The sequence below is a fragment of the Triturus cristatus genome, chromosome 4_1 (genome assembly GCF_964204655.1).
Source record: "Triturus cristatus chromosome 4_1, aTriCri1.1, whole genome shotgun sequence".
Lineage (NCBI taxonomy): Eukaryota > Metazoa > Chordata > Amphibia > Caudata > Salamandridae > Triturus > Triturus cristatus.
In genome coordinates this window covers 139,209,969-139,234,117 of record NC_140585.1, presented here as the reverse complement: position 1 = coordinate 139,234,117, position 24,149 = coordinate 139,209,969, and the positions used below count along the sequence as shown (strand labels likewise).

The 24,149-nt window shown below is 38.8% G+C and overlaps 16 non-coding genes across 16 annotated transcripts; all 16 read left to right on the top strand.

The window, feature by feature from the left end:
• The first annotated feature begins 66 nt into the window (after positions 1 to 66).
• TRNAC-GCA (transfer RNA cysteine (anticodon GCA)) lies at positions 67 to 138 on the top strand. The gene has a single exon. It is a non-coding gene; the product is annotated as a tRNA-Cys (tRNA).
• Positions 139 to 1,146: 1,008 nt separating this feature from the next.
• On the top strand, positions 1,147 to 1,218 carry TRNAC-GCA (transfer RNA cysteine (anticodon GCA)). Its single transcript has one exon. It is a non-coding gene; the product is annotated as a tRNA-Cys (tRNA).
• A 997-nt stretch (positions 1,219 to 2,215) lies between these two features.
• On the top strand, positions 2,216 to 2,287 carry TRNAC-GCA (transfer RNA cysteine (anticodon GCA)). The gene has a single exon. It is a non-coding gene; the product is annotated as a tRNA-Cys (tRNA).
• Positions 2,288 to 3,295: 1,008 nt separating this feature from the next.
• Positions 3,296 to 3,367, top strand: TRNAC-GCA (transfer RNA cysteine (anticodon GCA)). The gene has a single exon. It is a non-coding gene; the product is annotated as a tRNA-Cys (tRNA).
• Positions 3,368 to 4,364: 997 nt separating this feature from the next.
• Positions 4,365 to 4,436, top strand: TRNAG-GCC (transfer RNA glycine (anticodon GCC)). The gene has a single exon. It is a non-coding gene; the product is annotated as a tRNA-Gly (tRNA).
• A 1,008-nt stretch (positions 4,437 to 5,444) lies between these two features.
• On the top strand, positions 5,445 to 5,516 carry TRNAC-GCA (transfer RNA cysteine (anticodon GCA)). The gene has a single exon. It is a non-coding gene; the product is annotated as a tRNA-Cys (tRNA).
• Positions 5,517 to 8,664: 3,148 nt separating this feature from the next.
• Positions 8,665 to 8,736, top strand: TRNAC-GCA (transfer RNA cysteine (anticodon GCA)). Its single transcript has one exon. It is a non-coding gene; the product is annotated as a tRNA-Cys (tRNA).
• A 1,008-nt stretch (positions 8,737 to 9,744) lies between these two features.
• TRNAC-GCA (transfer RNA cysteine (anticodon GCA)) lies at positions 9,745 to 9,816 on the top strand. The gene has a single exon. It is a non-coding gene; the product is annotated as a tRNA-Cys (tRNA).
• A 2,074-nt stretch (positions 9,817 to 11,890) lies between these two features.
• Positions 11,891 to 11,962, top strand: TRNAC-GCA (transfer RNA cysteine (anticodon GCA)). Its single transcript has one exon. It is a non-coding gene; the product is annotated as a tRNA-Cys (tRNA).
• A 996-nt stretch (positions 11,963 to 12,958) lies between these two features.
• On the top strand, positions 12,959 to 13,030 carry TRNAC-GCA (transfer RNA cysteine (anticodon GCA)). Its single transcript has one exon. It is a non-coding gene; the product is annotated as a tRNA-Cys (tRNA).
• A 1,008-nt stretch (positions 13,031 to 14,038) lies between these two features.
• On the top strand, positions 14,039 to 14,110 carry TRNAC-GCA (transfer RNA cysteine (anticodon GCA)). The gene has a single exon. It is a non-coding gene; the product is annotated as a tRNA-Cys (tRNA).
• A 990-nt stretch (positions 14,111 to 15,100) lies between these two features.
• TRNAC-GCA (transfer RNA cysteine (anticodon GCA)) lies at positions 15,101 to 15,172 on the top strand. The gene has a single exon. It is a non-coding gene; the product is annotated as a tRNA-Cys (tRNA).
• A 2,067-nt stretch (positions 15,173 to 17,239) lies between these two features.
• On the top strand, positions 17,240 to 17,311 carry TRNAC-GCA (transfer RNA cysteine (anticodon GCA)). The gene has a single exon. It is a non-coding gene; the product is annotated as a tRNA-Cys (tRNA).
• A 1,008-nt stretch (positions 17,312 to 18,319) lies between these two features.
• Positions 18,320 to 18,391, top strand: TRNAC-GCA (transfer RNA cysteine (anticodon GCA)). Its single transcript has one exon. It is a non-coding gene; the product is annotated as a tRNA-Cys (tRNA).
• A 998-nt stretch (positions 18,392 to 19,389) lies between these two features.
• Positions 19,390 to 19,461, top strand: TRNAC-GCA (transfer RNA cysteine (anticodon GCA)). Its single transcript has one exon. It is a non-coding gene; the product is annotated as a tRNA-Cys (tRNA).
• Positions 19,462 to 21,528: 2,067 nt separating this feature from the next.
• On the top strand, positions 21,529 to 21,600 carry TRNAC-GCA (transfer RNA cysteine (anticodon GCA)). Its single transcript has one exon. It is a non-coding gene; the product is annotated as a tRNA-Cys (tRNA).
• Positions 21,601 to 24,149: the final 2,549 nt, after the last annotated feature.

Here is a 24,149-nt window from a genome sequence, read left to right as displayed (position 1 = left end):
GAGCATGATGCTCACACTCTTTCATGAGGTACTGATATATTTTCATTCCGACTCTCACAAACAGTTGGGGATATAGCTCAGTGGTAGAGCATTTGACTGCAGATCAAGAGGTCCCTGGTTCAAATTCAGGTGTCCCCTTAGCCTGTTTTGGTTCTTGTGTTTGTAGCTGGGACTTTTCATGAAACCCCTTTGGATCATCATTGACAGAGTCAGTGTTCGCTTGGATCTTACACTTTAATAGCATTACAATGTCACTGCTCAAAACCTGAGAGTAAATGCATTTTTATACAGGGCTCGGTATTCCGTATGGGAAATGTTTGAAAAAGCATTGATTTATTTTGGAATCTGGCTCTTCCTTTCACAGCACCAAACAAAGGGAATGGACTATGAAAGCAATTGACAACTTTGTTTTACAGTTTGGTGCTTCCTTTGATCGCACTACAGAAATTGCATAGAAAAGTGGGCAGAAATGCAGTCAATCTATTCCTCATTTAACCTGTGTCCTCAGTCTTACATGTATTCCACCTCTTCTCTGTGCATACAAAGTATGTGTTTGTTTGAAGCACTCCATTTTTGTGCAATGCATAATCTATTTACTTTCTACTAAAAAACGCTGCCCACGTACAAGATGTACGAACCCTAGTTGCAGGTGCAAGCAGGCTGGTCTGAGAAACCAGGCCATTTGCGAACACAAAATAGCTTTTTCTGATGTATTAAATCGAAGGTACATGAAATGGATGTTTGGTTGTACCTTCAAATACCAAATTGTAGTGGTATGTAGAAATGTTTTTTCACCGTAATTTGGCCCAAAACAATCATACTTCACCACCATATCAGTGATTGTGGTAATCAATCCACAAAGATAAGTAGTCTCGTAAAAACCTCTTCCCCTTTGAGAATGTTTCAAAACAAACATTTTAATTACAGATATTGGTCCTATGGACCACTGCCTATTCAAATAAAATAACAATCAAACATATACATTTTGTTTTTTAAATGATCCTGTTTTCCTTTAATTAATAATATTAAGAACTACTTCTCCTTTTCCACAGTTTCAAGCTCGTACTTTGTGGCCCAACTGAGCTTGAGCCTCTCACTCTTTCATGATGTACTGATATATTGTCATTCTGATCTTCGAAAACAGTTGGGGATATAGCTCAGTGGTAGAGCATTTGACTGCAGATCAAGAGGTCCCTGGTTCAAATCCGGGTGTCCCCTAAACCTATTTTGGTTCTGGTGTTTGTAGCTGGGATCTTTCATAAAGTCCCTTTGGATCACCATTGACAGAGTCAGTGTTCAGTTGGATCTTATACTTTATTAGCATTACAGTGTCACTGCTCAAAACCTGGGAATAAATGCATTTTTACACAGGGCGTAGGAACTTTCTGAAACATCATTGATTTAGTTTGGAATCCGGCTCTTCCTTTCACAGCTTCAAGCAAAGAGAATGACTATGAAAACAATTGAAAACTTTGTTATACAGTTTGGTGCTTCCTTGTAGCGCACTAAAGAAATGGCATAGTATACTCGGCAGCGGTGCAGTCAATCTATTTCTCATTTAACCTGTGTCCTCAGTCTTACATATATTCCTCCTCTCCTCTGTGCATACAAAATATGTGTTTGTTTAAAGCACTTCATTCTTGTGCAACGTAGAAACTATTTAATTTCTCCTTAAAACCTCAGCCTACGTGCAAAATGTGTGAACCCTCGTTGCAGATGAAAAAAGGCTGGCTCGAAGACTCAGGCCATTTTCGAACACAAAATGGCCTTTTCTGATATATTAAATTGATGGTACTTGAAAGGGACGTTTGTGTGTACCTTCCAAATACCAAATTGCAGTGGTATGTAGAAATGTTTTTCGTCCATCATTTGGCCCAAAACAATCATACTTCACCACCATCTCGGTGATTGTGGTAACCAATCCGCGAAAGGATAAGGCGTCCCATAAAAACCTCTTCCCCTTTAAGAATGTTTCAAAACAAGCTTTTTATGTACAGGCATTGATCCAATGGACCACTGCCTGTTCAAATAAAATAACAATGAAACATATAAATATATTTTTTAAACGATCCCGTTTTCCTTCAATAAATAATATAAAGAACTACTTCTCCTGTTCCGCAGTTTCAAGCTTGTACTTTCCGGCCGAACTGAGCATGATGCTCACACTCTTTCATGAGGTACTGATATATTTTCATTCTGACTCTCACAAACAGGTGGGGATATAGCTCAGTGGTAGAGCATTTGACTGCAGATCAAGAGGTCCCTGGTTCAAATCCAGGTGTCCCCTTAGCCTGTTTTGGTTCTTGTGTTTGTAGCTGGGACTTTTCATAAAACCCCTTTGGATCATCATTGACAGAGTCAGTGTTCGCTTGGATCTTACACTTTAATAGCATTACAATGTCACTGCTCAAAACCTGAGAGTAAATGCATTTTTATACAGGGCTCGGTATTCCGTATGGGAAATGTCTGAAAAAGCATTGATTTATTTTGGAATCTGGCTCTTCCTTTCACAGCACCAAACAAAGGGAATGAACTATGAAAGCAATTGACAACTTTGTTTTACAGTTTGGTGCTTCCTTCGATCGCACTACAGAAATTGCATAGAAAAGTGGGCAGCAATGCAGTCAATCTATTCCACATTTAACCTGTGTCCTCAGTCTTACATGTATTCCACCTCTTCTCTGTGCATACAAAGTATGTGTTTGTTTGAAGCACTCCATTTTTGTGCAATGCATAATCTATTTACTTTCTACTAAAAAACGCTGCCCACGTACAAGATGTACGAACCCTAGTTGCAGGTGCAAGCAGGCTGGTCTGAGAAACCAGGCCATTTGCGAACACAAAATAGCTTTTTCTGATGTATTAAATCGAAGGTACATGAAAGGGGTGTTTGGTTGTACCTTCAAATAGCAAATTGTAGTGGTATGCAGAAATATTTTTTCTCCGTAAATTGGCCCAAAACAATCATACTTCACCACCATATCAGTGATTGTGGTAATCAATCCACAAAGATAAGTAGTCTCGTAAAACCCTCTTCCCCTTTGAGAATGTTTCAAAACAAACATTTTAATTACAGATATTGGTCCTATGGACCACTGCCTATTCAAATAAAATAACAATTAAACATATACATTTTGTTTTTTAAATGATCCTGCTTTCCTTTAATTAATTATATTAAGAACTACTTCTCCTTTTCCACAGTTTCAAGCTCGTACTTTGTGGCCCAACTGAGCTTGAGCCTCGCACTCTTTCATGATGTACTGATATATAGTCATTCTGATCTTTGGAAATAGTTGGGGATATAGCTCAGTGGTAGAGCATTTGACTGCAAATCAAGAGGTCCCTGGTTCAAATCCGGGTGTCCCCTAAACCTATTTTGGTTCCGGTGTTTGTAGCTGGGATCTTTCATAAAGTCCCTTTGGATCACCATTGACAGAGTCAGTGTTCAGTTGGATCTTATACTTTATTAGCATTACAGTGTCACTGCTCAAAACCTGGGAATAAATGCATTTTTACACAGGGCGTGGGAACTTTCTGAAACATCATTGATTTATTTTGGAATCCGGCTCTTCCTTTCACAGCTTCAAGCAAAGAGAATGACTATGAAAACAATTGAAAACTTTGTTATACAGTTTGGTGCTTCCTTGTAGCGCACTAAAGAAATGGCATAGTATACTCGGCAGCGCTGCAGTCAATCTATTTCTCATTTAACCTGTGTCCTCAGTCTTACATATATTCCTCCTCTCCTCTGTGCATACAAAATATGTGTTTGTTTAAAGCACTTCATTCTTGTGCAACGTAGAAACTATTTAATTTCTCCTTAAAACCTCTGCCTACGTGCAAAATGTATGAACCCTCGTTGCAGATGAAAAAAGGCTGGCTCGAAGACTCAGGCCATTTTCGAACACAAAATGGCCTTTTCTGATATATTAAATTGATGGTACTTGAAAGGGAAGTTTGGGTGTACCTTCCAAATACCAAATTGCAGTGGTATGTAGAAATGTTTTTCGTCCATTATTTGGCCCAAAACAATCATACTTCACCACCATCTCGGTGATTGTGGTAACCAATCCGCGAAAGGATAAGGCGTCCCATAAAAACCTCTTCCCCTTTGAGAATGTTTCAAAACAAGCATTTTATGTACAGGCATTGGTCCTATGGACCACTGCCTGTTCAAATAAAATAACAATGAAACATATAAATATTTTTTTTAAACGATCCCGTTTCCATTCAATAAATAATATTAAGAACTACTTCTCCTGTTCCACAGTTTCAAGCTTGTACTTTCCGGCCCAACTGAGCATGATGCTCACACTCTTTCATGAGGTACTGATATATTTTCATTCCGACTCTCACAAACAGGTGGGGACATAGCTCAGTGGTAGAGCATTTGACTGCCGATCAAGAGGTCCCTGGTTCAAATTCAGGTGTCCCCTTAGCCTGTTTTGGTTCTTGTGTTTGTAGCTGGGACTTTTCATTAAACCCCTTTGGATCATCATTGACAGAGTCAGTGTTCGCTTGGATCTTACACTTTAATAGCATTACAATATCACTGCTCAAAACCTGAGAGTAAATGCATTTTTATACAGGGCTCGGTATTCCGTATGGGAAATGTCTGAAAAAGCATTGATTTATTTTGGAATCTGGCTCTTCCTTTCACAGCACCAAACAAAGGGAATGGACTATGAAAGCAATTGACAACTTTGTTTTACAGTTTGGTGCTTCCTTTGATCGCACTACAGAAATTGCATAGAAAAGTGGGCAGAAATGCAGTCAATCTATTCCTCATTTAACCTGTGTCCTCAGTCTTACATGTATTCCACCTCTTCTCTGTGCATACAAAGTATGTGTTTGTTTGAAGCACTCCATTTTTGTGCAATGCATAATCTATTTACTTTCTACTAAAAAACGCTGCCCACTTACAAGATGTACGAACCCTAGTTGCAGGTGCAAGCAGGCTGGTCTGAGAAACCAGGCCATTTGCGAACACAAAATAGCTTTTTCTGATGTATTAAATCGAAGGTACATGAAATGGATGTTTGGTTGTACCTTCAAATACCAAATTGTAGTGGTATGTAGAAATGTTTTTTCACCGTAATTTGGCCCAAAACAATCATACTTCACCACCATATCAGTGATTGTGATAATCAATCCACAAAGATAAGTAGTCTCGTAAAAACCTCTTCCCCTTTGAGAATGTTTCAAAACAAACATTTTAATTACAGATATTGGTCCTATGGACCACTGCCTATTCAAATAAAATAACAATTAAACATATACATTTTGTTTTTTAAATGATCCTGCTTTCCTTTAATTAATTATATTAAGAACTACTTCTCCTTTTCCACAGTTTCAAGCTCGTACTTTGTGGCCCAACTGAGCTTGAGCCTCTCACTCTTTCATGATGTACTGATATATTGTCATTCTGATGTTTGAAAATAGTTGGGGATATAGCTCAGTGGTAGAGCATTTGACTGCAGATCAAGAGGTCCCTGGTTCAAATCCGGGTGTCCCCTAAACCTATTTTGGTTCTGGTGTTTGTAGCTGGGATCTTTCATAAAGTCCCTTTGGATCACCATTGACAGAGTCAGTGTTCAGTTGGATCTTATACTTTATTAGCATTACAGTGTCACTGCTCAAAACCTGGGAATAAATGCATTTTTAGACAGGGCGTGGGAACTTTCTGAAACATCATTGATTTATTTTGGAATCCGGCTCTTCCTTTCACAGCTTCAAGCAAAGAGAATGACTATGAAAACAATTGAAAACTTTGTTATACAGTTTGGTGCTTCCTTGTAGCGCACTAAAGAAATGGCATAGTATACTCGGCAGCGCTGCAGTCAATCTATTTCTCATTTAACCTGTGTCCTCAGTCTTACATATATTCCTCCTCTCCTCTGTGCATACAAAATATGTGTTTGTTTAAAGCACTTCATTCTTGTGCAACGTAGAAACTATTTAATTTCTCCTTAAAACCTCTGCCTACGTGCAAAATGTATGAACCCTTGTTGCAGATGAAAAAAAGGCTGGCTCGAAGACTCAGGCCATTTTCGAACACAAAGTGGCCTTTTCTGATATATTAAATTGATGGTACTTGAAAGGGACGTTTGGGTGTACCTTCCAAATACCAAATTGCAGTGGTATGTAGAAAAGTTTTTCGTCCATTATTTGGCCCAAAACAATCATACTTCACCACCATCTCGGTGATTGTGGTAACCAATCCGCGAAAGGATAAGGCGTCCCATAAAAACCTCTTCCCCTTTGAGAATGTTTCAAAACAAGCATTTTATGTACAGGCATTGGTCCTATGGACCACTGCCTGTTCAAATAAAATAACAATGAAACATATAAATATTTTTTTTAAACGATCCCGTTTTCCTTCAATAAATAATGTTAAGAACTACTTCTCCTGTTCCACAGTTTCAAGCTTGTACTTTCCGGCCCAACTGAGCATGATGCTCACACTCTTTCATGAGGTACTGATATATGTTCATTCCGACTCTCACATACAGGTGGGGATATAGCTCAGTGGTAGAGCATTTGACTGCAGATCATGAGGTCCCTGGAACAAATCCAGGTGTCACCTTAGCCTGTTTTGGTTCTTGTGTTTGTAGCTGGGACTTTTCATAAAGCCCCTTTGGATCATCATTGACAGAGTCAGTGTTCGCTTGCATCTTACACTTTAATAGCATTACAATGTCACTGCTCAAAACCTGAGAGTAAATGCATTTTTATACAGGGCTCGGTATTCGGTATGGGAAATGTCTGAAAAAGCATTGATTTATTTTGGAATCTGGCTCTTCCTTTCACAGCACCAAACAAAGGGAACGGACTATAAAAGCAATTGACAACTTTGTTTTACAGTTTGGTGCTTCCTTCGATCGCACTACAGAAATTGCATAGAAAAGTGGGCAGCAATGCAGTCAATCTATTCCTCATTTAACCTGTGTCCTCAGTCTTACATGTATTCCACTTCTTCTCTGTGCATACAAAGTATGTGTTTGTTTGAAGCACTTCATTTTTGTGCAATGTATAATCTATTTACTTTCTACTAAAAAACGCTGCCCACGTACAAGATGTACGAACCCTAGTTGCAGGTGCAAGCAGGCTGGTCTGAGAAACCAGGCCATTTGCGAACACAAAATAGCTTTTTCTGATGTATTAAATCGAAGGTACATGAAAGGGGTGTTTGGTTGTACCTTCAAATACCAAATTGTAGTGGTATGCAGAAATGTTTTTTCACCGTAATTTGGCCCAAAACAATCATACTTCACCACCATATCAGTGATTGTGGTAATCAATCCACAAAGATAGGTAGTCTCGTAAAAACCTCTTCCCCTTTGAGAATGTTTCAAAACAAACATTTCAATTACAGATATTGGTCCTATGGACCACTGCCTATTCAAATAAAATAACAATTAAACATATACATTTTGTTTTTTAAATGATCCTGTTTTCCTTTAATTAATAATATTAAGAACTACTTCTCCTGTTCCACAGTTTTCAAGCTGGTACTTTCCGGCCCAACTGAGCATGATGCTCACACTCTTTCATGATGTACTGATATATTGTCATTCTGATCTTTAAAAACAGTTGGGGATATAGCTCAGTGGTAGAGCATTTGACTGCAGATCAAGAGGTCCCTGGTTCAAATCTGGTTGTCCCCTAAGCCTATTTTGGTTCAGGTGTTTGTAGCTGGGATCTTTCATAAAGTCCCTTTGGATCACCATTGACAGAGTCAGTGTTCAATTGGATCTTATACTTTATTAGCATTACAGTGTCACTGCTCAAAACCTGGGAATAAATGCATTTTTAGACAGGGCGTGGGAACTTTCTGAAACATCATTGATTTATTTTGGAATCCGGCTCTTCCTTTCACAGCTTCAAGCAAAGAGAATGACTATGAAAACAATTGAAAACTTTGTTATACAGTTTGGGGCTTCCTTGTAGCGCACTAAAGAAATGGCATAGTATACTCGGCAGCGCTGCAGTTAATCTATTTCTCATTTAACCTGTGTCCTCAGTCTTACATATATTCCTCCTCTCCTCTGTGCATACAAAATATGTGTTTGTTTAAAGCACTTTATTCTTGTGCAACGTAGAAACTATTTAATTTCTCCTTAAAACCTCTGCCTACGTGCAAAATGTATGAACCCTCGTTGCAGCTGAAAAAAGGCTGGCTCCAAGACTCAGGCCATTTTTGGACACAAAATGGCCTTTTCTGATATATTAAATTGATGGTACTTGAAAGGGACGTTTGGGTGTACCTTCCAAATACCAAATTGCAGTGGTATGTAGAAATGTTTTTCGTCCATCATTTGGCCCAAAACAATCATCCTTCACCACCATCTCGGTGATTGTGGTAACCAATCCGCGAAAGGATAAGGCATCCCGTAAAAACCTCTTCCCCTTTGAGAATGTTTCAAAACAAGCATTTTATGTACAGGCATTGGTCCTATGGACCACTGCCTGTTCAAATAAAATAACAATGAAACATATAAATATTTTTTTAAAACGATCCCGTTTTCCTTCAATAAATAATATTAAGAACTACTTCTCCTGTTCCACAGTTTCAAGCTTGTACTTTCCGGCCCAACTGAGCATGATGCTCACACTCTTTCATGAGGTACTGATATATTTTCATTCCGACTCTCACAAACAGGTGGGGATATAGCTCAGTAGTAGAGCATTTGACTGCAGATCAAGAGGTCCCTGGTTCAAATCCAGGTGTCCCCTAAGCCTGTTTTGGTTCTTGTGTTTGTAGCTGGGACTTTTCATAAAACCCCTTTGGATCATCATTGACAGAGTCAGTGTTCGCTTGGATCTTACACTTTAATAGCATTACAATGTCACTGCTCAAAACCTGAGAGTAAATGCATTTTTATACAGGGCTCGGTATTCCGTATGGGAAATGTCTGAAAAAGCATTGATTTATTTTGGAATCTGGCTCTTCCTTTCACAGCACCAAACAAAGGGAATGGACTATGAAAGCAATTGACAACTTTGTTTTACAGTTTGGTGCTTCCTTCGATCGCACTACAGAAATTGCATAGAAAAGGGGGCAGCAATGCAGTCAATCTATTCCTCATTTAACCTGTGTCCTCAGTCTTACATGTATTCCACCTCTTCTCTGTGCATACAAAGTATGTGTTTGTTTGAAGCACTTCATTTTTGTGCAATGCATAATCTATTTACTTTCTACTAAAATACGCTGCCCACGTACAAGATGTACGAACCCTAGTTGCAGGTGCAAGCAGGCTGTTCTAAGGAACCAGGCCATTTGCGAACACAAAATAGCTTTTTCTGATGTATTAAATCGAAGGTACATGAAAGGGGTGTTTGGTTGTACCTTCAAATACCAAATTGTAGTGGTATGCAGAAATGTTTTTTCACCGTAATTTGGCCCAAAACAATCATACTTCACCACCATATCAGTGATTGTGGTAATCAATCCACAAAGATAAGTAGTCTAGTAAAAACCTCTTCCCCTTTGAGAATGTTTCAAACAAAACATTTTAATTACAGATATTGGTCCTATGGACCACTGCCTATTCAAATAAAATAACAATTAAACAAATACATTTTGTTTTTTAAATGATCCTGGTTTCCTTTAATTAATAATATTAAGAACTACTTCTCCTTTTCCACAGTTTCAAGCTCGTACTTTGTGGCCCAACTGAGCTTGAGCCTCTCACTCTTTCATGATGTACTGATATATTGTCATTCTGATTTTTGAAAACCGTTGGGGATATAGCTCAGTGGTAGAGCGTTTGACTGCAGATCAAGAGGTCCCTGGTTCAAATCCGGGCGTCCCCTAAACCTATTTTGGTTCTGGTGTTTGTAGCTGGGATCTTTCATAAAGTCCCTTTGGATCACCATTGACAGAGTCAGTGTTCAGTTGGATCCTATACTTTATTAGCATTACAGTGTCACTGCTCAAAACCTGGGAATAAATGCATTTTTACACAGGGCGTGGGAACTTTCTGAAACATCATTGATTTATTTTGGAATCCGGCTCTTCCTTTCACAGCTTCAAGCAAATAGAATGACTATGAAAACAATTGAAAACTTTGTTATACAGTTTGGTGCTTCCTTGTAGCGCACTAAAGAAATGGCATAGTATAATCTGCAGCGCTGCAGTCAATCTATTTCTCATTTAACCTGTGTCCTCAGTCTTACATATATTCCTCCTCTCCTCTGTGCATACAAAATATGTGTTTGTTTAAAGCACTTCATTCTTGTACAACGTAGAAACTATTTAATTTCTCCTTAAAACCTCTGCCTACGTGCAAAATGTATGAACCCTCGTTGCAGATGAAAAAAGGCTGGCTCGAAGACTCAGGCCATTTTCGAACACAAAATGGCCTTTTCTGATATATTAAATTGATGGTACTTGAAAGGGACGTTTGGGTGTACCTTCCAAATACCAAATTGCGGTGGTATGTAGAAATGTTTTTCGTCCATCATTTGGCCCAAAACAATCATCCTTCACCACCATCTCGGTGATTGTGGTAACCAATCCGCGAAAGGATAAGGCGTCCTGTAAAAACCTCTTCCCCTTTGAGAATGTTTCAAAACAAGCATTTTATGTACAGGCATTGGTCCTATGGACCACTGCCTGTTCAAATAAAATAACAATGAAACATATAAATATTTTTTTAAAACGATCCCGTTTTCCTTCAATAAATAATATTAAGAACTACTTCTCCTGTTCCACAGTTTCAAGCTTGTACTTTCCGGCCCAACTGAGCATGATGCTCACACTCTTTCATGAGGTACTGATATATTTTCATTCCGACTCTCACCAACAGGTGGGGACTTAGCTCAGTGGTAGAGCATTTGACTGCAGATCAAGAGGTCCCTCGTTCAAATCCAGGTGTCCCCTTAGCCTGTTTTGGTTCTTGTGTTTGTAGCTGGGACTTTTCATAAAGCCCCTTTGGATCATCATTGACAGAGTCAGTGTTCGCTTGGATCTTACACTTTAATAGCATTACAATGTCACTGCTCAAAACCTGAGAGTAAATGCATTTTTATACAGGGCTCGGTATTCCGTATGGGAAATTTCTGAAAGTATTGATTTATTTTGGAATCTGGCTCTTCCTTTCACAGCACCAAACAAAGGGAATGGACTATGAAAGCAATTGACAACTTTGTTTTACAGTTTGGTGCTTCCTTTGATCGCACTACAGAAATTGCATAGAAAAGTGGGCAGCAATGCAGTCAATCTATTCCTCATTTAACCTGTGTCCTCAGTCTTACATGTATTCCACCTCTTCTCTGTGCATACAAAGTATGTGTTTGTTTGAAGCACTTCATTTTTGTGCAATGCATAATCTATTTACTTTCTACTAAAAACGCTGCCCACGTACAAGATGTACGAACCCTAGTTGCAGGTGCAAGCAGGCTGGTCTGAGAAACCAGGCCATTTGCGAACACAAAATAGCTTTTTCTGATGTATTAAATCGAAGGTACATGAAAGGGGTGTTTGGTTGTACCTTCAAATACCAAATTGTAGTGGTATGCAGAAATGTTTTTTCACCGTAATTTGGGCCAAAACAATCATACTTCACCACCATATCAGTGATTGTGGTAATCAATCCACACAGATAGGTAGTCTCGTAAAAACCTCTTCCCCTTTGAGAATGTTTCAAAACAAACATTTCAATTACAGATATTGGTCCTATGGACCACTGCCTATTCAAATAAAATAACAATTAAACATATACATTTTGTTTTTTAAATGATCCTGTTTTCCTTTAATTAATAATATTAAGAACTACTTCTCCTGTTCCACAGTTTCAAGGTGGTACTTTCCGGCCCGACTGAGCATGATGCTCCCACTCTTTCATGATGTACTGATATATTGTCATTCTGATCTTTAAAAACAGTTGGGGATATAGCTCAGTGGTAGAGCATTTGACTGCAGATCAAGAGGTCCCTGGTTCAAATCCGGTTGTCCCCTAAGCCTATTTTGGTTCTAGTGTTTGTAGCTGGGATCTTTCATAAAGTCCCTTTGGATCACCATTGACAGAGTCAGTGTTCAGTTGGATCTTATACTTTATTAGCATTACAGTGTCACTGCTCAAAACCTGGGAATAAATGCATTTTTACACAGGGCGTGGGAACTTTCTGAAACATCATTGATTTATTTTGGAATCCGGCTCTTCCTTTCACAGCTTCAAACAAAGAGAATGAGTATGAAAACAATTGAAAACTTTGTTATACAGTTTGGTGCTTCCTTGTAGCGCACTAAAGAAATGGCATAGTATACTCGGCAGCGCTGCAGTCAATCTATTTCTCATTTAACCTGTGTCCTCAGTCTTACATATATTCCTCCTCTCCTCTGTGCATACAAAGTATGTGTTTGTTTAAAGCACTTTATTCTTGTGCAACGTAGAAGCTATTTAATTTCTCCTTAAAACCTCTGCCTACGTGCAAAATGTATGAACCCTCGTTGCAGCTGAAAAAAGGCTGGCTCCAAGACTCAGGCCATTTTTGGACACAAAATGGCCTTTTCTGATATATTAAATTGATGGTACTTGAAAGGGACGTTTGGGTGTACCTTCCAAATACCAAATTGCAGTGGTATGTAGAAATGTTTTTCGTCCATCATTTGGCCCAAAACAATCATCCTTCACCACCATCTCGGTGATTGTGGTAACCAATCCGCGAAAGGATAAGGCATCCCGTAAAAACCTCTTCCCCTTTGAGAATGTTTCAAAACAAGCATTTTATGTACAGGCATTGGTCCTATGGACCACTGCCTGTTCAAATAAAATAACAATGAAACATTTAAATATTTTTTTAAAACGATCCCGTTTTCCTTCAATAAATAATTTAAGAACTACTTCTCCTGTTCCACAGTTTCAAGCTTGTACTTTCCGGCCCAACTGAGCATGATGCTCACACTCTTTCATGAGGTACTGATATATTTTCATTCCGACTCTCACAAACAGGTGGGGATATAGCTCAGTGGTAGAGCATTTGACTGCAGATCAAGAGGTCCATGGTTCAAATCCAGGTGTCCCCTAAGCCTGTTTTGGTTCTTGTGTTTGTAGCTGGGACTTTTCATAAAACCCCTTTGGATCATCATTGACAGAGTCAGTGTTCGCTTGGATCTTACACTTTAATAGCATTACAATGTCACTGCTCAAAACCTGAGAGTAAATGCATTTTTATACAGGGCTCGGTATTCGGTATGGGAAATGTCTGAAAAAGCATTGATTTATTTTGGAATCTGGCTCTTCCTTTCACAGCACCAAACAAAGGGAATGGACTATAAAAGCAATTGACAACTTTGTTTTACAGTTTGGTGCTTCCTTCGATCGCACTACAGAAATTGCATAGAAAAGTGGGCAGCAATGCAGTCAATCTATTCCTCATTTAACCTGTGTCCTCAGTCTTACATGTATTCCACTTCTTCTCTGTGCATACAAAGTATGTGTTTGTTTGAAGCACTTCATTTTTGTGCAATGTATAATCTATTTACTTTCTACTAAAAAACGCTGCCCACGTACAAGATGTACGAACCCTGGTTGCAGGTGCAAGCAGGCTGGTCTGAGAAACCAGGCCATTTGCGAACACAAAATAGCTTTTTCTGATGTATTAAATCGAAGGTACATGAAAGGGGTGTTTGGTTGTACCTTCAAATACCAAATTGTAGTGGTATGCAGAAATGTTTTTTCACCGTAATTTGGGCCAAAACAATCATACTTCACCACCATATCAGTGATTGTGGTAATCAATCCACAAAGATAGGTAGTCTCGTAAAAACCTCTTCCCCTTTGAGAATGTTTCAAAACAAACATTTCAATTACAGATATTGGTCCTATGGACCACTGCCTATTCAAATAAAATAACAATTAAACATATACATTTTGTTTTTTAAATGATCCTGTTTTCCTTTAATTAATAATATTAAGAACTACTTCTCCTGTTCCACAGTTTCAAGCTGGTACTTTCCGGCCCAACTGAGCATGATGCTCACACTCTTTCATGATGTACTGATATATTGTCATTCTGATCTTTAAAAACAGTTGGGGATATAGCTCAGTGGTAGAGCATTTGACTGCAGATCAAGAGGTCCCTGGTTCAAATCCGGTTGTCCCCTAAGCCTATTTTGGTTCTGGTGTTTGTAGCTGGGATCTTTCATAAAGTCCCTTTGGATCACCATTGACAGAGTCAGTGTTCAGTTGGATCTTATACTTTATTAGCATTACAGTGTCACTGCTCAAAACCTGGGAATAAATGCATTTTTACACAGGGCGTGGGAACTTTCTGAAACATCATTGATTTATTTTGGAATCCGGCTCTTCCTTTCACAGCTTCAAACAAAGAGAATGACTATGAAAACATTTGAAAACTTTGTTATACAGTTTGGGGCTTCCTTGTAGCGCACTAAAGAAATGGCATAGTATACTCGGCAGCGCTGCAGTTAATCTATTTCTCATTTAACCTGTGTCCTCAGTCTTACATATATTCCTCCTCTCCTCTGTGCATACAAAGTATGTGTTTGTTTAAAGCACTTCATTCTTGTGCAACGTAGAAACTATTTAATTTCTCCTTAAAACCTCTGCCTACGTGCAAAATGTATGAACCCTTGTTGCAGATGAAAAAAGGCTGGCTCGAAGACTCAGGCCATTTTCGAACACAAAGTGGCCTTTTCTGATATATTAAATTGATGGTACTTGAAAGGGACGTTTGGGTGTACCTTCCAAATACCAAATTGCAGTGGTATGTAGAAATGTTTTTCGTCCATTATTTGGCCCAAAACAATCATACTTCACCACCATCTCGGTGATTGTGGTAACCAATCCGCGAAAGGATAAGGCGTCCCATAAAAACCTCTTCCCCTTTGAGAATGTTTCAAAACAAGCATTTTATGTACAGCCATTGGTCCTATGGACCACTGCCTGTTCAAATAAAATAACAATGAAACATATAAATATTTTTTTAAAACGATCCCTTCAATAAATAATATTAAGAACTACTTCTCCTGTTCCACAGTTTCAAGCTTGTACTTTCCGGCCCAACTGAGCATGATGCTCACACTCTTTCATGAGGTACTGATATATTTTCATTCCGACTCTCACCAACAGGTGGGGACATAGCTCAGTGGTAGAGCATTTGACTGCAGATCAAGAGGTCCCTCGTTCAAATCCAGGTGTCCCCTTAGCCTGTTTTGGTTCTTGTGTTTGTAGCTGGGACTTTTCATAAAGCCCCTTTGGATCATCATTGACAGAGTCAGTGTTCGCTTGGATCTTACACTTTAATAGCATTACAATGTCACTGCTCAAAACCTGAGAGTAAATGCATTTTTATACAGGGCTCGGTATTCCGTATGGGAAATTTCTGAAAGTATTGATTTATTTTGGAATCTGGCTCTTCCTTTCACAGCACCAAACAAAGGGAATGGACTATGAAAGCAATTGACAACTTTGTTTTACAGTTTGGTGCTTCCTGTGATCGCACTACAGAAATTGCATAGAAAGGTGGGCAGCAATGCAGTCAATCTATTCCTCATTTAACCTGTGTCCTCAGTCTTACATGTATTCCACCTCTTCTCTGTGCATACAAAGTATGTGTTTGTTTGAAGCACTTCATTTTTGTGCAATGCATAATCTATTTACTTTCTACTAAAAACGCTGCCCACGTACAAGATGTACGAACCCTAGTTGCAGGTGCAAGCAGGCTGGTCTGAGAAACCAGGCCATTTGCGAACACAAAATAGCTTTTTCTGATGTATTAAATCGAAGGTACATGAAAGGGGTGTTTGGTTGTACCTTCAAATACCAAATTGTAGTGGTATGCAGAAATGTTTTTTCACCGTAATTTGGGCCAAAACAATCATACTTCACCACCATATCAGTGATTGTGGTAATCAATCCACAAAGATAGGTAGTCTCGTAAAAACCTCTTCCCCTTGTAGAATGTTTCAAAACAAACATTTCAATTACAGATATTGGTCCTATGGACCACTGCCTATTCAAATAAAATAACAATTGAACATATACATTTTGTTTTTTAAATGATCCTGTTTTCCTTTAATTAATAATATTAAGAACTACTTCTCCTGTTCCACAGTTTCAAGCTGGTACTTTCCGGCCCAACTGAGCATGATGCTCACACTCTTTCATGATGTACTGATATATTGTCATTCTGATCTTTAAAAACAGTTGGGGATATAGCTCAGTGGTAGAGCATTTGACTGCACATCAAGAGGTCCCTGGTTCAAATCTGGTTGTCCCCTAAGCCTATTTTGGTTCTGGTGTTTGTAGCTGGGATCTTTCATAAAGTCCCTTTGGATCACCCTTGACAGAGTCAGTGTTCAGTTGGATCTTATACTTTATTAGCATTACAGTGTCACTGCTCAAAACCTGGGAATAAATGCATTTTTACACAGGGCGTGGGAACTTTCTGAAACATCATTGATTTATTTTGGTATCCGGCTCTTCCTTTCACAGCTTCAAACAAAGAGAATGACTATGAAAACAATTGAAAACTTTGTTATACAGTTTGGTGCATCCTTGTAGCGCACTAAAGAAATGGCATAGTATACTCGGCAGCGCTGCAGTCAATCTATTTCTCATTTAACCTGTGTCTTACATATATTCCTCCTCTCCTCTGTGCATACAAAGTATGTGTTTGTTTAAAGCACTTCATTCTTGTGCAACGTAGAAACTATTTAATTTCTCCTTAAAACCTCTGCCTACGTGCAAAATGTATGAACCCTCGTTGCAGATGAAAAAAGGCTGGCTCGAAGACTCAGGCCATTTTCGGACACAAAATGGCCTTTTCTGATATATTAAATTGATGGTACTTGAAAGGGACGTTTGGGTGTACCTTCCAAATACCAAATTGCAGTGGTATGTAGAAATGTTTTTCGTCCATCATTTGGCCCAAAACAATCATCCTTCACCACCATCTCGGTGATTGTGGTAACCAATCCGCGAAAGGATAAGACATCCCGTAAAAACCTCTTCCCCTTTGAGAATGTTTCAAAACAAGCATTTTATGTACAGGCATTGGTCCTATGGACCACTGCCTGTTCAAATAAAATAACAATGAAACATGTAAATATTTTTTTAAAACGATCCCGTTTTCCTTCAATAAATAATATTAAGAACTACTTCTCCTGTTCCACAGTTTCAAGCTTGTACTTTCCGGCCCAACTGAGCATGATGCTCACACTCTTTCATGAGGTACTGATATATTTTCATTCCGACACTCACAAACAGGTGGGGATATAGCTCAGTGGTAGAGCATTTGACTGCAGATCAAGAGGTCCCTGGTTCAAATCCAGGTGTCCCCTTAGCCTGTTTTGGTTCTTGTGTTTGTAGCTGGGACTTTTCATAAAACCCCTTTGGATCATCATTGACAGAGTCAGTGTTCGCTTGGATCTTACACTTTAATAGCATTACAATGTCACTGCTCAAAACCTGAGAGTAAATGCATTTTTATACAGGGCTCGGTATTCCGTATGGGAAATGTCTGAAAAAGTATTGATTTATTTTGGAATCTGGCTCTTCCTTTCACAGCACCAAACAAAGGGAATGGACTATAAAAGCAATTGACAACTTTGTTTTACAGTTTGGTGCGTCCTTCGATCGCACTACAGAAATTGCATAGAAAAGGGGGCAGCAATGCAGTCAATCTATTCCTCATTTAACCTGTGTCCTCAGTCTTACATGTATTCCACCTCTTCTCTGTGCATACAAAGTATGTGTTTGTTTGAAGCACTTTATTTTTGTGCAATGCATAATCTATTTACTTTCTACTAAAAAACGCTGCCCACGTACAAGATGTACGAACCCTAGTTGCAGGTGCAAGCAGGCTGGTCTGAGAAACTAGGTCATTTGCGAACACAAAATAGCTTTTTCTGATGTATTAAATCGAAGGTAGATGAAAGGGGTGTTTGGTTGTACCTTCAAATACCAAATTTTAGTGGTATGCAGAAATGTTTTTTCACCGTAATTTGGCCCAAAACAATCATACTTCACCACCATATCAGTGATTGTGGTAATCAATCCACAAAGATAAGTAGTCTCGTAAAAACCTCTTCCCCTTTGAGAATGTTTCAAAACAAACATTTTAATTACAGATATTGGTCCTATGGACCACTGCCTATTCAAACAAAATAACAATTAAACATATACATTTTGTTTTTTAAATGATCCTGCTTTCCTTTAATTAATAATATTAAGAACTACTTCTCCTTTTCCACAGTTTCAAGCTCGTACTTTGTGGCCCAACTGAGCTTGAGCCTCTCACTCTTTCATGATGTACTGATATATTGTCATTCTGATTTTTGAAAACAGTTGGGGATATAGCTCAGTGGTAGAGCGTTTGACTGCAGATCAAGAGGTCCCTGGTTCAAATCCGGGCGTCCCCTAAACCTATTTTGGTTCTGGTGTTTGTAGCTGGGATCTTTCATAAAGTCCCTTTGGATCACCATTGACAGAGTCAGTGTTCAGTTGGATCCTATACTTTATTAGCATTACAGTGTCACTGCTCAAAACCTGGGAATAAATGCATTTTTACACAGGGCGTGGGAACTTTCTGAAACATCATTGATTTATTTTGGAATCCGGCTCTTCCTTTCACAGCTTCAAGCAAATAGAATGACTATGAAAACAATTGAAAACTTTGTTATACAGTTTGGTGCTTCCTTGTAGCGCACTAAAGAAATGGCATAGTATAATCGGCAGCGCTGCAGTCAATCTATTTCTCATTTAACCTGTGTCCTCAGTCTTACATATATTCCTCCTCTCCTCTGTGCATACAAAATATGTGTTTGTTTAAAGCACTTCATTCTTGTACAACGTAGAAACTATTTAATTTCTCCTTAAAACCTCTGCCTACGTGCAAAATGTATGAACCCTCGTTGCAGATGAAAAAAGGCTGGCTCGAAGACTCAGGCCATTTTCGAACACAAAATGGCCTTTTCTGATATATTAAATTGATGGTACTTGAAAGGGACGTTTGGGTGTACCTTCCAAATACCAAATTGCAGTGGTATGTAGAAATGTTTTTCGTCCATCATTTGGCCCAAAACAATCATCCTTCACCACCATCTCGGTGATTGTGGTAACCAATCCGCGAAAGGATAAGGCGTCCTGTAAAAACCTCTTCCCCTTTGAGAATGTTTCAAAACAAGCATTTTATGTACAGGCATTGGTCCTATGGACCACTGCCTGTTCAAATAAAATAACAATGAAACATATAAATATTATTTTTTAAACGATCCCGTTTTCCTTCAATAAATAATATTAAGAACTACTTCTCCTGTTCCACAGTTTCAAGCTTGTACTTTCCAGCCCAACTGAGCATGATGCTCACACTCTTTCATGAGGTACTGATATATTTTCATTCCGACTCTCACCAACAGGTGGGGACATAGCTCAGTGGTAGAGCATTTGACTGCAGATCAAGAGGTCCCTCGTTCAAATCCAGGTGTCCCCTTAGCCTGTTTTGGTTCTTGTGTTTGTAGCTGGGACTTTTCATAAAGCCCCTTTGGATCATCATTGACAGAGTCAGTGTTCGCTTGGATCTTACACTTTAATAGCATTACAATGTCACTGCTCAAAACCTGAGAGTAAATGCATTTTTATACAGGGCTCGGTATTCCGTATGGGAAATTTCTGAAAGTATTGATTTATTTTGGAATCTGGCTCTTCCTTTCACAGCACCAAACAAAGGGAATGGACTATGAAAGCAATTGACAACTTTGTTTTACAGTTTGGTGCTTCCTTTGATCGCACTACAGAAATTGCATAGAAAAGTGGGCAGCAATGCAGTCAATCTATTCCTCATTTAACCTGTGTCCTCAGTCTTACATGTATTCCACCTCTTCTCTGTGCATACAAAGTATGTGTTTGTTTGAAGCACTTCATTTTTGTGAAATGCATAATCTATTTACTTTCTACTAAAAACGCTGCCCACGTACAAGATGTACGAACCCTAGTTGCAGGTGCAAGCAGGCTGGTCTGAGAAAGGAGGCCATTTGCGAACACAAAACAGCTTTTTCTGATGTATTAAATCGAAGGTACATGAAAGGGGTGTTTGGTTGTACCTTCAAATACCAAATTGTAGTGGTATGCAGAAATGTTTTTTCACCGTAATTTGGCCCAAAACAATCATACTTCACCACCATATCAGTGATTGTGGTAATCAATCCACAAAGATAGGTAGTCTCGTAAAAACCTCATCCCCTTTGAGAATGTTTCAAAACAAACATTTCAATTACAGATATTGGTCCTATGGACCACTGCCTATTCAAATAAAATAACAATTAAACATATACATTTTGTTTTTTAAATGATCCTGTTTTCCTTTAATTAATAATATTAAGAACTACTTCTCCTGTTCCACAGTTTCAAGCTGGTACTTTCCGACCCAACTGAGCATGATGCTCACACTCTTTCATGATGTACTGATATATTGTCATTCTGATCTTTAAAAACAGTTGGGGATATAGCTCAGTGGTAGAGCATTTGACTGCACATCAAGCGGTCCCTGGTTCAAATCTGGTTGTCCCCCAAGCCTATTTTGGTTCTGGTGTTTGTAGCTGGGATCTTTCATAAAGTCCCTTTGGATCACCCTTGACAGAGTCAGTGTTCAGTTGGATCTTATACTTTATTAGCATTACAGTGTCACTGCTCAAAACCTGGGAATAAATGCATTTTTACACAGGGCGTGGGAACTTTCTGAAACATCATTGATTTATTTTGGTATCCGGCTCTTCCTTTCACAGCTTCAAGCAAAGAGAATTACTATGAAAACAATTGAAAACTTTGTTATACAGTTTGGTGCATCCTTGTAGCGCACTAAAGAAATGGCATAGTATACTCGGCAGCGCTGCAGTCAATCTATTTCTCATTTAACCTGTGTCTTACATATATTCCTCCTCTCCTCTGTGCATACAAAGTATGTGTTTGTTTAAAGCACTTCATTCTTGTGCAACGTAGAAACTATTTAATTTCTCCTTAAAACCTCTGCCTACGTGCAAAATGTATGAACCCTCGTTGCAGATGAAAAAATGCTGGCTCGAAGACTCAGTCCATTTTCGGACACAAAATGGCCTTTTCTGATATATTAAATTGATGGTACTTGAAAGGGACGTTTGGGTGTACCTTCCAAATACCAAATTGCAGTGGTATGTAGAAATGTTTTTCGTCCATCATTTGGCCCAAAACAATCATCCTTCACCACCATCTCGGTGACTGTGGTAAGCAATCCGCGAAAGGATAAGGCGTACCGTAAAAACCTCTTCCCCTTTGAGAATGTTTCAAAACAAGCATTTTATGTACAGGCATTGGTCCTATGGACCACTGCCTGTTCAAATAAAATAACAATGAAACATATAAATATTTTTTTTAAACGATCCTGTTTTCCTTCAATAAATAATATTAAGAACTACTTCTCCTGTTCCACAGTTTCAAGCTTGTACTTTCCGGCCCAACTGAGCATGATGCTCACACTCTTTCATGAGGTACTGATATATTTTCATTCCGTCTCTCACAAACAGGTAGGGATATAGCTCAGTGGTAGAGCATTTGACTGCAGATCAAGAGGTCCCTGGTTCAAATCCAGGTGTCCCCTTAGCCTGTTTTGGTTCTTGTGTTTGTTTCTGGGACTTTTCATAAAACCCCTTTGGATCATCATTGACAGAGTCAGTGTTCGCTTGGATCTTACACTTTAATAGCATTACAATGTCACTGGTCAAATTCCTGAGAGTAAATGCATTTTTATACAGGGCTCGGTATTCCGTATGGGAAATGTCTGAAAAAGCATTGATTTATTTTGGAATCTGGCTCTTCCTTTCACAGCACCAAACAAAGGGAATGGACTATGAAAGCAATTGACAACTTTGTTTTACAGTTTGGTGCTTCCTTCGATCGCACTACAGAAATTGCATAGAAAAGGGGGCAGCAATGCAGTCAATCTATTCCTCATTTAACGTGTGTCCTCAGTCTTACATGTATTCCACCTCTTCTCTGTGCATACAAAGTATGTGTTTGTTTGAAGCACTTCATTTTTGTGCAATGCATAATCTATTTACTTTCTACTAAAAAACGCTGCCCACGTACAAGATGTACGAACCCTAGTCTCAGGTGCAAGCAGGCTGGTCTGAGAAACCTGGCCACTTGCGAACACAAAACAGCTTTTTCTGATGTATTAAATCGAAGGTACATGAAAGGGGTGTTTGGTTGTACCTTCAAATACCAAATTGTAGTGGTATGCAGAAATGTTTTTTCACCGTAATTTGGCCCAAAACAATCATACTTCACCACCATATCAGTGATTGTGGTAATCAATCCACAAAGATAGGTAGTCTCGTAAAAACCTCTTCCCCTTTGAGAATGTTTCAAAACAAACATTTCAATTACAGATATTGGTCCTATGGACCACTGCCTATTCAAATAAAATAACAATTAAACATATACATTTAGTTTTTTAAATGATCCTGGTTTCCTTTAATTAATAATATTAAGAACAACTTCTCCTTTTCCACAGTTTCAAGCTCGTACTTTGCGGCCCAACTGAGCATGAGCCTCTCACTCTTTCATGATGTACTGATATATTGTCATTCTGATCATTGAAAACAGTTGGGGATATAGCTCACTGGTGGAGCATTTGACTGCAGATCAAGAGGTCCATGGTTCAAATCCGGGTGTCCCCTAAGCCTATTTTGGTTCTGGTGTTTGTAGCTGGGATCTTTCATAAAGTCCCTTTGGATCACCATTGACAGAGTCAGTGTTCAGTTGGATCTTATACTTTATCAGCATTACAGTGTCACTGCTCAAAACCTGGGAATAAATGCATTTTTACACAGGGCGTGGGAACTTTCTGAAACATCATTGATTTATTTTGGAATCCGGCTCTTCCTTTCACAGCTTCAAACAAAGAGAATGACTATGAAAACAATTGAAAACTTTGTTATACAGTTTGGTGCTTCCTTGTAGCGCACTAAAGAAATGGCATAGTATACTCGGCAGCGCTGCAGTCAATCTATTTCTCATTTAACCTGTGTCTTACATATATTCCTCCTCTCCTCTGTGCATACAAAGTAGGTGTTTGTTTAAAGCACTTCATTCTTGTGCAACGTAGAAACTATTTAATTTCTCCTTAAAACCTCTGCCTACGTGCAAAATGTATGAACCCTCGTTGCAGATGAAAAAAGGCTGGCTCGAAGACTCAGGCCATTTTCGGACACAAAATGGCCTTTTCTGATATATTAAATTGATGGTACTTGAAAGGAACGTTTGGGTGTACCTTCCAAATACCAAATTGCAGTGGTATGTAGAAATGTTTTTCGTCCATCATTTGGCCCAAAACAATCATCCTTCACCACCATCTCGGTGATTGTGGTAAGCAATCCGCGAAAGGATAAGGCGTCCCGTAAAAACCTTTTCCCCTTTGAGAATGTTTCAAAACAAGCATTTTATGTACAGGCATTGGTCCTATGGACCACTGCCTGTTCAAATAAAATAACAATGAAACATATAAATATTTTTTTTAAACAATCCCGTTTTCCTTCAATAAATAATATTAAGAACTACTTCTCCTGTTCCACAGTTTCAAGCTTGTACTTTCCGGCCCAACTGAGCATGATGCTCACACTCTTTCATGAGGTACTGATATATTTTCATTCCGACTCTCACAAACAGGTGGGTATATAGCTCAGTGGTAGAGCATTTGACTGCAGATCAAGAGGTCCCTGGTTCAAATCCAGGTGTCCCCTTAGCCTGTTTTGGTTCTTGTGTTTGTTTCTGGGACTTTTCATAAAACCCCTTTGGATCATCATTGACAGAGTCAGTGTTCGCTTGGATCTTACACTTTAATACCATTACAATGTCACTGGTCAAAACCTGAGAGTAAATGCATTTTTATACAGGGCTCGGTATTCCGTATGGGAAATGTCTGAAAAAGCATTGATTTATTTTGGAATCTGTCTCTTCCTTTCACAGCACCAAACAAAGGGAATGGACTATGAAAGCAATTGACAACTTTGTTTTACAGTTTGGTGCTTCCTTCGATCGCACTACAGAAATTGCATAGAAAAGGGGGCAGCAATGCAGTCAATCTATTCCTCATTTAACGTGTGTCCTCAGTCTTACATGTATTCCACCTCTTCTCTGTGCATACAA